The sequence below is a fragment of the Sorex araneus genome, chromosome X (assembly GCF_027595985.1).
Source record: "Sorex araneus isolate mSorAra2 chromosome X, mSorAra2.pri, whole genome shotgun sequence".
NCBI lineage: Eukaryota > Metazoa > Chordata > Mammalia > Eulipotyphla > Soricidae > Sorex > Sorex araneus.
In genome coordinates, this window is record NC_073313.1 from 16,721,294 (window position 1) to 16,733,329 (window position 12,036).

Below are 12,036 nucleotides of genomic sequence, written 5' to 3' on the forward strand. Positions count from 1 at the left end.
CACCGTTGGGAAGGACAAGTAAAGAGAGGCTGCTAAAATCTCAGGGCTAGAACGAATGGGGACGTTACTGAGACCACTCGAGAAATTCGACGATCAACAGGATGATGATGATGACCTTTTAAGGATCAGACCTGGGGATGCTTAGGAGATGACACATGCCAGGGGCCAAACCCTGGGCCCTCACATGCAAAGCACGTGCTCAGTCCTTTGGGCTATCTCCCTGCCCAAGACAACATACTCCTAAAACTGTGAGCAGAGTGTGTTATCCCAGAATCACAAAATCACAGAATGTTAAACCTGCAATTTTCAACCATCAGGTATAAAGAGGTTGAAAATCTAGGACTGGAGCAACAGTCCAGGGCTTTTGGCACGGAACAATCCCAGCTTGACCCCTGGCACCACACTTCCCTGAGCACCACCAGGAGTGGCCCAAACCTGCGCGCCCACCCCTCCCACAAAAAGAAAGAGATTGACAATCAATCACTGACCTAAACGAGTAACTGAAATTTAGAGCCAATGCCATCTTCCAGACCCTGAATTTTTTGTTTTGTTTTTGTTTGGAGGCCACACCCAGCAGTACTCAGGGCTTACCCCTGTCTCTGTGCTCAGGAATCACTCCTGACAGGGCTCAGGGGACCATATGGGGTACTGGGAATTGAACTCACGGTGGCCATGTGCCAGGCAAGTGCCTTAGTCGCTGTCCTATCTCTCCGACCCCTAAACCTTGAATTTTTGGAAGCTGTCACTAGCTCCATGGGCCTTACTCACTCAAGCAACAAACTTCATTAGGAAAAATCAAGCTTTTGTTGGTGGCCCGGGATGGACCTTAGTGGCAGAAAGAACGTTTGGCGTGTGGGAGGACCTAGGTTTCTGGAATGCAACCAATGACTTTGTGTGATAATGATGTCAAGTTCATTGGTCCTGACAAGCAATCCCTTCCCACCCCGCAAAAAAAAAAAACACTGGAAGTTTGCCACAAGTGGGGGGAGAGGGCAGTTAGGATAGAGAAGGGAGCACTGTGACAATGATGCTTGGAAGTGATCATTCTGGATAAAAACTGAGTGCTGAGAGGAGGTAAAGGATATACATGATAACCTTGCAGTACCTGCATTGCAAACCATAATGCCCAGAAGAGAGAGAGAGAGAGAGAGAGAGAGAGAGAGAGAGAGAGAGAGAGAGAGAGAGAAGTGCCTGCTGCAGAGGCACAGGGGATGTAGGGTGGAAGGAGGGAAACCTGGTGAAGGGAGGGTACTGGAACAATGGATCACCGAAACCCAATCATGAACAACTTTGTAACTATGCACCACACTGTGATTTAACTTAAAAGAAAAAAATGAGCTGATGAGTCATAAAAGGTATGGAGGAGCCTTTAGCTATCTATGACGAAGTGACAAAAGCAGACTGAAAGGGCACCACATCGATTTGACGCTGCTCTGACATTCTGGGAAAAATAGATTAGACAGGGAAGAGATCAGAGACTGTAGACATGCAAACGCCCCATTTAAGTGTGAGACACCCCCCCCACACCCAGCCACCCACAGACACACACAACAAAAGGGAAGGAAAGAGGGAGAACAGAGCAATGGGTGTCAGGCTGCAGGTAGGGCCCAGGCCTGGGAAACTGCCCGGTGACCTGTGACCATGGGCACAGACCTTCATAGATTTCTCCAAGCCCACACACGGCACACCCAGTGCAAGCTTCAGTGGAACCTATGGACTCTGTGTGAGAATCATGTGACCGTAGCCTGCCGCTCTTAACAAACACGCCCCTCCAGTGCAGGATGTCGACAGTGGGAGAGGCCAAAAGCCAAGGGGGGGGCAGGAGGAATGTGGGAGCTCAGTACTCGGTACTGTCTGCTCAGTTTGGCTGTGAGCCTCAAATTTCTCTAAAATAAAATCTCTGTTGAAAAGAACTCCATATTCACATACACCGACATAAAAAAAAAGTCACATAAGTGGTCGTGAGAATTAAAAGATAGTACAGGGGCCAGAGCAACAGTACAGTGGGGAGATTTGCCTTGCATGTAGCTGACCCGGGTACGATCCCCAGCATCCCATATGGTCCCCCGAGCACTGTCAAAAGTGACCCCTGACTGCAGAGCCAGGAGAGTAACCCCTGAGCATTACCAGTGTGACCCAAAAAGCCAAAAAACAAACAAAAACAAAACCAACCACAAAAGTACAACGGGTGGGAAGCTTGCCTTTGTATGTGCCCAATTCGGTCCCCAAGCACCCTATCTGGTCCCCCAAGCCCGACCAGAAGTGATCCCTGAGCACAGACAGGAGTAAGCCCTGAGCACCACTGGATGTGCCCCCCTAAAAATTTAATTAAAAAATAAGAGAGCAGGGCCCAGAGCGCTAGTACAGCGGGTAGGGTGTTTGCCTTGCACACAGCAGACCCGAGTTCAATCCCCGGCATCCCATACGGTTCCCCAAGCACCAGCAGGAATAACTCCTGAATGCAGAGCCAGGAATAATACCTAAGCATCAGTGGGTGTGATCCAAAAAGCAAAAAGATAGATAGAGAGAGAGAGAGAGAGAGAGCGCAAAGATGTAACTCAGAGGTCCACTCACCCCCAAATTTTGGTCTATATGTTATATCTAGCCACTGTCTGTTTTGTATAATCCCTAAACTACAAGTGGTTTTAACCTTTTTATGATGGAGAGAGCTCATGGCGCATTAAAATGGCATAAACTTCAGTGTCCTTTAAATCAAGTGTCATTGGCACACAGCACCATTGACCATTCATCTGAGGCTGCTTTCTTACAATGGCAGAGCTAAGTCCTGCAAACAGTCGGCCTGAAATAGTCACTATGGGCTGGAGAGATTATATAGCAGGGAGGGCATTTGCCTTGCACACGGCCGACCTGTGTTCGATCACTGGCATCCCATATGGTCCCCCAAGCACTCCCAGGAGTAATTCCTGAGTGCATAGCCACAATGACCCCTGAGCATTGCTGGGTGTGACCCAAAAAGAAAAAAAAAATCACTATCTGGCCTTTTCCAGAAAATGCTGGCTGAGGCCTGGCATGTAACATACAGGCCCGACAGTAACATATGGGATGTATCTAATGAAAGTTAGCAATTACGTCATTGTTAACAGCTGCAGGGGAGCAAAGGCATCACAGTAAGATGCTGGCCTTGTTCACAGCTGACCCAGATCAGATCCCTGGCACCACATGTGGGCCCCTGAGTCCCGCCAGGAGTGATCACCAAGCACAGAGCCAGGAGTAAGCCCTGAGCACCACTGGTTGTGGCCCCCAACCAAAATAATAATAATAACTGCAGGAGTGTTCAAGACATAGCACAGAAAGCAGGGCGCTTGCTTTGCATGTGGCCAGCCTGGATTCAATCCCTGTCTTCCCCGTACGGTCCCTGGAGGACCTACTAACCATCAGGAGCGCATTCCTGAATGCAGGGGCAGGAGTCAGCCCTGTAGATGGCCAGGTGTAGCCCAAGGTCAAAACAAAATAATAATAGCAATTGAGGTCACGGAAGAGCCTGGCAAGCTCCCCGTGGCATATTTGATATGCCAAATACAGTTCAATAACAGGTCTCATTCCCCTCACCCTAAAAAGAGCCTCCAATCTTTGGGAAAGACGAGTAAGGAGAGGCTGCTAAAATCTCAGGGCCGGGATGAATAGAGATATTACTGGCGCACACTCGAGTAAATCGATGAACAATGGGATGACAGTGATACAGTGATACAGTGAGGTCTGGAGGGACAGTACAGGGGGCAAGATGCTTGCCTTGCACATGGCTGCCCTATGGGAGTCCCTGACACCATGCACAGTCCCCTTCCACCCCACAGAGTGATCCATGAGCACAAATATAGGAGTAAGCCCTGACTACTGCCACATGTAATCCCCAAACAAAATACTACTAGTAGTAGTACTACTAACTGTATCCCCCTTAACGAAGCATGCTGAACACTAAGTTTTTTTCATCGATTTTGGCATGCCAGAAAAAAATTATGACATAAGCAATTATTATTTGACTTCCCTTCAGCTATTTGATTCAAGACTTTGTGTTTTAGTGGCAGACAAGAAGCCCAAGGCTACTTATTTGTTTTAATTTGGGGGGTTTCTTTTTTTGGTTTTTGGGGTCATACCTGGCGATGATCAGGGTCACTCCTGGCTCTGTACTCAGGAATCACTCCTGGCGGTGCTCAGGGGACCATACGGGGTGCTATGGATTGAACCCAGGTCAGCTGCATGCAAGGCAAACAGCCCTATCCGCTGTACTAATGCTCCGGCCCCTTGTTTTAAATTGTAAGTACTATTATTTTATTATTATTTTGGAGCAGATGTAAGGCCTTTCCATCCTTGTCATCTCATCAGGCACCTGAAAATAGGTCTTAAGAAGATTATTTGTGGGGCTGGAGCAATATCACAGCGGGTAGGGCGTTTGCCTTGCACGCGGCCGACCCGGGTTTGATTCCCAGCATCCCATATGGTCCCATGAGCATTGCCAGGAGTAATTCCTGAGTACAAAGCCAGGAGTAACCCCTGTGAATTGCCGGGTGTGACCCAAAAAGCAAAAAAAAAAAAAAAGATTATTTGTGTACACATGGGTAGGCAACTGAGTAAGACCACTAACGAAAATACAACTGCAAAAGAGAGTAAGGGCCGGGCTCCACAGCTCAGCAACAGGCAGCTTGCTTTGCATGTGGGAGGCTCTGGGTTTGATCCCCAGCATCTCCCCCCAAACCTAACAAAACTTGTAAGTTTAAATCCCTCTACCGGGCTGGAGTGATAGAACAGCGGGTAGGGCGTTTGCCTTGCACGCAGCCGACCCGGGTTCGATCCCCAGCATCCCATATGGTCCCCTGAGCACCGCCAGGGGTAATTCCTGAGTGCAGAGCCAGGAGTGACCCCTGTGCATTGCTGGGTGTGACCCAAAAAGCAAAAAAATAAATAAATAAATAAATAAAATCCCTCTACCGCTGTGGCACAATTTTTTGCTTTGTTTTGTGGGCTGCCTCTGACGGTGCTGGGGGTCACTCCTAGGGTGCCCAGAGGCCCACACTGTGCCAGGGTTAGGGGCCAAGGCTCACGTGCAACGCATGTGCTCGGCCCACCAAGCGATCTCCCAGCTCTGCAATTCACTTTATTGGGGGGGGTTGTTGTTGGGGTGTTTTTAGGGCCTCCCCCGGCAATGCTCATATCTTACAGTGAGGAGTTACTCCTGGTGAGTTCAGGGGACCATATGAGGTGCCGGGGATCAAACTCTGATTGGACACATGCAAAGCAAGGGCCCCGCCCACTGTACTATCTCTCTGGCCCTGTAATTTATTTTTTAACTTGGAAATTAAGCACAAATACAATCACATAGGATTTCAGTTCCCCTTTGTCATTTTTTGGGGGTTTTTTTTGTATTTTTTTTGCCTGCCCTCCTCAAAGGAAAACCCATTCTGATTCTGTAGTTCCCTCAATACTTTGCAGAAACAACCCTCAAAGTGTCTTCGTTTCAACTCACTCCCTGCAGAGCTCTGGCTGCAGTCCTAACCTGCGAGCCCTTGGTCAGAGGGAGGAAACTGGAGTCATCCCAAATATGCGTCTCCCACTCCATCCCAGGCCAAGCCCGGCTGAGCCTCTGCCTTTCTCTACACCTCATTCTTCTTCACTAGCCAAGACTAACCAGAACCAGATTTGGCCTGCAAATTTCTCAATTTAATAGCACTTCCCAGGGGCACCTGAATATTCATTTCTAGGCAGTCCTATTGGCTTTGCAGGAGCAACTCCCTAACAGCTAAACCCCCCCTTCCTTTCTGTGTGAGCTTTGGACCCTCCCCAGAGCCTGCTGGGAGGGTCCCAAGCGCCTGCTTCGGCACCCCACGGAGATCACTCCTCCTTGGTTCAAGTCAGCAAAACTAAAGAACATTATTGCAAAGGGGACCTTCTCATGAGAAAGCTCATCAAGTGATGTGTAAAAAGCTCAGAACTTTTCAGCTAAGAAATGCTTAGGTTCCATGAACCCGCTGTGTTTTCTTTTAATTAAGACAGAGCAAAGGTCCACCAATATATTACTTCGTAGGTTGGTTGGGCTATAGGCAAGGACTAGTTTTCTCTATTTTCAAAAGCAGGAGTTACCGTTATTCATCAGCACATCAAATATTTTTTCAAGTCCTTCTTGGAAATGTTAAACCTCCTCCCAAGGAGACACCGAATTCTTTCCACTTATTTTCAGCAGACAAGTCTGTCTGAAACAGTTTTCAAACTGCAGGAAAAGGCAGCCTCTTCCAACTATTTCCTTCAACAGGGTAGTTTTTCCCTTGTGAAAATCAAGTTTTCATTTCTCTTCCACGCAGTGAAGTGCAGCCAACGGACTGCAAAATCGGAGTGAATCCAGCTGTGCTGTCTTCAGTCCAATGCAAACAGTACACGAGCCACCTTTGTCATTTTAAATTTTCTAGAAGCCATGTTTGAAAAGTTGGGTTTTTCTTTTTTTTAAAAAAAATGAGATACTAATTTTCAACATCCGACTGAACCCAAAGGATTCAAACATGCGATCACCTTAATAACTACTCGACTTAAGAATTTAGGAGTGAAATTTTAGTCAATCGCTCTCCCCAACGTGCAACTGGGAAATGGGGTGCCTGGCCGTCGTCACCTCGAAATCCCAATTCGCGCCTATCTGGGGGAAAAGAAGGCCCCCGAGCAAGTAGAAACTTCAGGCACCCAGTTTATCAGACACCCCGTTTTTCAGACACCGCGTCTCGGAAAAACGGCGCGTCTCAAAAAAAAAAAAAAAAAAAGAAACGCGTCTCAAAAAACGGCCGTTTCCAAACCAACGCCACGCACAAAAGGATATTTGCTGATGGCTTGCACTGTGAAGTTATGGAAGCGGCCGGATTAAGTACATTACAACCGAAATTCAGACGGGGGAGGGGAGCCCCGCGGGACTCGGACCCGCCGCCGAAACGTGGGGCTCGGTCCCCGCGGGGGGGCCGCGGTTCTCGGGCTGAAGAACGTGTCGAGTGCGCGAAGAGCATCCCTTCTGCGCGGGCTCCGACCCGTGGATCTCGGCCAACCAACTTCTGGGTTTTTGTAACTGACGATCGCCCGGAGGAAGCGACTTTGGGGGCCGCCGCGTACCTGGGCGCCGCGGCGGTGCGGGGGTCGCGGGAGCCGGAGGCGGGGGGGGAGGGCAGCCCAAAGGCCGTTAGTCCGCGCGCGGGGCTTCACTTCCGCCAACGCCATCTCGGGGCTCTCCCGGGCTCCCCCAGCCCGGGCCCGAGTGGGGCTGGGGTCGCGGCGGGCCCGAGCGCTCGGGGGTCGGGAAGACGCGGCCCGGAGCCCCGACGGCGCCCGCCCCGCACCCGCACCCGCGCCCCCGCGTCGCCCGCGCGCCCCGCCGCCCTCCACCCCCGCAGCCGCGAGGGGACAAAGGCCCCCGGGCCCCGCGAACGGCCGGAGGCGGCGGGTGGCGGAACCCCGGGGGCCCGGCCCCAAGCGGCAGTTACCTGCGTGGCAGGGGCGGTGACCCCGGGAGTGGCCGCGGCCCGCCCGGCTCCGCCTCGCCGCCAGCCCAAAGCTCACCTGTCGGGCCGGCCCGGATTGCTGGGGGGGGTCCCCTATCGCCCCCGCCTCCGCCCCCTCCCCGCCGGCCGCGCCCGCACTCGCCCACCCTCGCCCACCCCGCGCCCGGCCCCGGCCCGCAGGGTCCCGCTGACTCACGCCGCGGAGCTGGGGGTCGGCGGGCTGTCGGGGTCCGCTCGCGAAGCCAGCGTTCCCCGAGTGCTCCCCGCCCCCTGGCGCAACGCCGCCGCCGCCCCGGGCTCGCTCCGGGCCCGGCTCCGCCCCCCGGGCTCACTTCGGGGACGCGCGGGGCCAACGCCAAGTTCCCGGCCAGGACGAGGCCCCGGCGGGGTCCTCCCGGCCGCCGCTCCTCCCCTCGCCCGCCGACGCCGCGGGTCCCCACAGCTGCTCAGCTGGGGCGCCAGGAGGGGCAGGAAAATGAACGGGGCTCCGTCTTCCCGGGGCTCCACGGCTCCCCGCGCGCGGGGGTGTCGGTGGGGGGAACGCGGTGGCTCCAGTGTCGCGGAGGCCTCCGAAGGCCGGGAGCCGAGGCGAGAGAGAGAGCAAGCCACCAAGAAAGCACGCCGAGCCTTCTCCCGGTGACTTTTGGTTTGTTTGCTTGGGGACCACACCCGGCTCCTGCTCAGGGCTTTCTCCTGCTTCACTCCTGGCGGGGCTCAGGAACCAAGCCAGGCCGGTCAAGCGCAAGGCCCTTAGCCACTGGACTATCTCTCTAGCCCTTCATGGGGCTCTTAAAAGTCCGAATGGTGTTGAAAAAGGCCAGGACACTTGGGAAGATGCAGGGACGAACTCACACAAACCCCAAGGGGGTTAAGGTTGCTGCAAACAGGGGCTGAGGCTTGTTCTTGAAAACCAGGCGGACCCTCCAGAGCATTCTGAACACTTTCCACAGACACTTGCCTTCCGACAGGAACACAGAATGAAAGCCAAGGAGGAAAAGAAAACTCTGGGACTAGAGTTCTAATGCAGGGGTTAAAGCACTTGTCTTGCATCTGACCCCCGTTACATCCCCAGGTCCACTCTGGCCACTGCCATGAGTGACCCCAGAGCACAGGGCCTGGAGTAAGCTAGCTCTGAGCACGGGCGGGTGTGAAGACAAAGAAGGAAGCTGAAAGTTAGGAAGGAAGTTAGGAAGGAAGGAGGGAGGGAGAAAGAGGGAAAGCAGGAAAGCGAACAAGCAAGCAAGCAAGACTGTATAATATAGTATCACAGTGTATGTAACATTGTTGAAGATGGGACAGCCCCAAAGGCTGAAAGGTTGATAGCAAAATTCACCAAACCGAGATTTTTGCCCCAGCAAGATTACAGGGCAGTGTTATGGAAGAAGCAGGCCAGAGTTTTGGAATAATGATGTCAACTTTTAGGAAAATGAGCCCAGAGGCTTTTTGTTTTTTTAAGAGGAAACACATTTGGAAGAGGCTGGAAGCATAAAAGACTCTGATTTGTTCATGAAACCACAGAGGCCCTGGAAAGGATGTTTGCGGAGCAGAGAGCCAGTGTAATGGGCAGGAGGGCTGGCCTTGCATACAGGCGGCTGGGGGCCGATCTCCCGGAGAAAAGAAAAATGTTTAAGGGTTGACAGGGATGTCATAGGTAATACCTGCCAAGCTGTCATCACAGTTCAGTATTCCCTTTCCCTTTGACAACCTGCAAAAATATTATGTTTTTGGTTTTTTGTTTGTTTTTGCTTTTTGGGTCACACCCAGCAATGCACAGGGGTTAACTCCTGGCTCTGCACTCAGAATAACTCCTGGCAGTGCTCGGGGGACTATATAGGATGCTGGCAATCGAACCCGGGCCAGCCATATGTAAGGCAAACGCCCTACTCCAGCCCCAATGGAAAGATATTATGGTCTTTTGGCCCAGCGTGTGTGGGGGGGAGGTATGTGCGCACCCATTCCTGGCTCTGTTATCAGGAGTCACTCCTGGCACCGCTGGGGATCACACCAGGGCTGACTGTGTGCAAGGCAACCACATTCGCCCCTGCATTATCTCTCTGGATCCCAGGACCCCCCTTTTTTTGCTTTTCTGGGTCATACCCAGTGATGCTCAGGGGCTACTCCTGGCTCTGCACTCAGGAATTACTCCTGGTGGTGCTCGGGCACCATATGGGATGCTGGGAATCGAACCCAAGTCAGCCACGTGCAAGGCAAACACCCTACCCGCTGTGCTATCGCTCCAGCCCCCCATGACCCCCTTTTTGTAACAAAAAAACAGGGAGGGAAGAGACAGCTAACAAGCTGTGAAGGAGACCCAGTAGGCAGTCAGTCTGACCCTCGAACTAGTGGGAGTAGCCAGAGAGAGAGAGAGAGAGAGAGAGAGAGAGAGAGAGAGAGAGAGAGAGAGAGAGATAAGGGTTGTTGGTCTGGGGGCCATACCTGGAGGTTCTCAGCAGATATTTCTGACTCTGTTGTCAGAAATGAGCCCTGACAGTGTTCAGGGGATCATATGTGGTGTTGGGGATCAAAGCCTGGTTGGCCACAGGCAAAGCAAGTGCCTTATCTCTGTCCCCAGACTGTACACTTTAAAATAAGGTAAGTTGGTAGGGCCTTGCATGCGGCTGACCCAGGTTCGATTCCCAGCATCCCATATGGTCCCCCGAGCACTGCCAGGAGTAATTCCTGAGTACATGAGCCAGGAGTAACCCCTGTGCATCGCCGGGTGTGACCCAAAAAGCAAAAAAATCAAATAAAATAAATAAAATAATTTTAAAAATAAGGTAAGTAGGGGCTGGAGCCATAGCACAGCAGGGAGGGCATTTGCCTTGCACGCAGCCAGCCCTGATTCGATTCACAGCATCCCATATGGTCCCCTGAACACCGCCAGGAGTAATTCCTGAGTGCAGAGCCAGGAGTAACCCCTGTGCATCGCTGGGTGTGACCCCCACAAAAAAGCAAAAAGGTAAAATAAAATAAGGTAAGTTGTTCAGTATGTGCATTACATGTCAATACAACTATCTTCAAAAAAAGGAACAGACTGGACTTGTTAGACCAAACGCCTGAACCCTAGTACCATGTGAATATAGGTGCACTGAACCTGGAGCGCAAGGGTATCAGAATTGTCATGTCTCCCTAAAAACCTTTGGGGGGGTGGCAGGGGCACACCAGACAGTGCTCAGGAGTTACTCCTGGCTCTGCACTCACTGATCACTCCTGGCAGGCTCGGGGGACCACATGGAATGCCGGAGACTGAACTCAGGTCCCTTACGGGCAAGGCAAATGCCTTATGCACTATACTATAGCTCAGGCCTGTCTCCAACATTCCTATACAGATCACTGATGCAGTACTACAATCCTCGAAATAGTGGGGAGAAGAGCGCTGAGTGGGTTATCTTTGCCAATAGATTGCTTGAGTTTGTGCTTGTGAATGTGTTCATTAACCCCCTTGATCTGAAATATCCTGTTTTGGGGTTTGTTTACACATTATTATGGAAAAGCTAATTATGTAGAAAAGCGTATTATCTAGACATTAAAAGCATAGCCTCACAATTCAGCATTCCTAACTTACAGCCAAGCTTGTTTCAAATATATTCCCACCAGCTTCGCCCCAAGCTGTAATAGTCTGAAGCAAACGCAAGACCACCTATTCGTTCACTGGTAAATAACTAAGTATAACTCTTAGAAGTAAGAATTCTCCCAAATAGACAAGCACATACACGGAGTACCATCACAACTGAAAAAGCTGCAGCTCCGGTGTCCATCAATAGTTGAACGGGTCATTAAAACAAGGCTACAACCCTTGTACCGTTTCTCTGGCCCCGGTTCCATCTCTAATGGTAGCCCTGAAGGCGAATTTCAAGGGCCGGCGCCTGGGGCAACAGGCGTGCACCTTGAGAATGTTTGCTAAGTGAACTAAGCCCATCAACAAAAGACCAAACTGGGGTATGCTTCCACTTCTAAGGCGTTCCTGCAAGCGGAACTCCTAGCAACAGCAGGCTGCGACTACCAAGGGACCACAACGCTGGAGATCAGCGGCGCCGCCGCGGTCAACGAACCGCACACGACTGAACCGTACACTTCGAAAACGGCCAAGACGGTCGGTTTCGTCGGGGCTCTAATACAACCGCGACCGTTTAGACGGGACAGTTCTTTCATCGCGTGGGCAGAGCTCGCATCGCTAATTCTTACAAAACGTCTGAGCTTTTCTCCCCGACGTGTTTGCCGAAAACCACGATCCAGGTTCAAAATCCAGAAGTGGCCCGTGGCTGGCGTCGGTCGGATCCCGTTAAAAGTTAGAGGTTTCCGCCCGCCTGCAGCCTCAGTTCCTCGGACGGACGCGGACTGGCCGTGCCGGCCGTTTCTGACGGCCAGGGCCCGGCGGGTGCGCCCGGTGAGCCCCGCAGGGCCTGGAGGGTCTGGGTGCCGAGAGGGGCCGGTCGCGAGGCGACGCCGACGCCGTTTCCACGCCCAGGGGCGGGGCGTTCGCGGGAAAACCCTTTGTGAGATTCCACGCGCGTCAGCGGCGGAAACGCGCGGGGGCGGGGCCCGGACCGGA

At 52.2% G+C, this 12,036-nt stretch overlaps 1 protein-coding gene across 6 annotated transcripts in view; it reads right to left on the reverse strand.

Annotated features, from left to right (window-relative positions):
* The window catches only part of CTPS2 (CTP synthase 2), a 125,865-nt gene extending 113,900 nt beyond the window's left edge, over positions 1-11,965 (reverse strand). For 2 of the 6 annotated variants that reach the window (XM_055121474.1, XM_055121472.1), the window contains exon 1: positions 11,670-11,959. The gene's annotated coding sequence lies outside the window, so the exon portion shown is untranslated. Of the gene's footprint in view, positions 1-7,680; positions 7,868-11,669 lie in introns of those variants that run through there. The other 4 variants (XM_055121471.1, XM_055121473.1, XM_055121475.1 and 1 more) reach the window with 3 other exon arrangements.
* Positions 11,966-12,036: the final 71 nt, after the last annotated feature.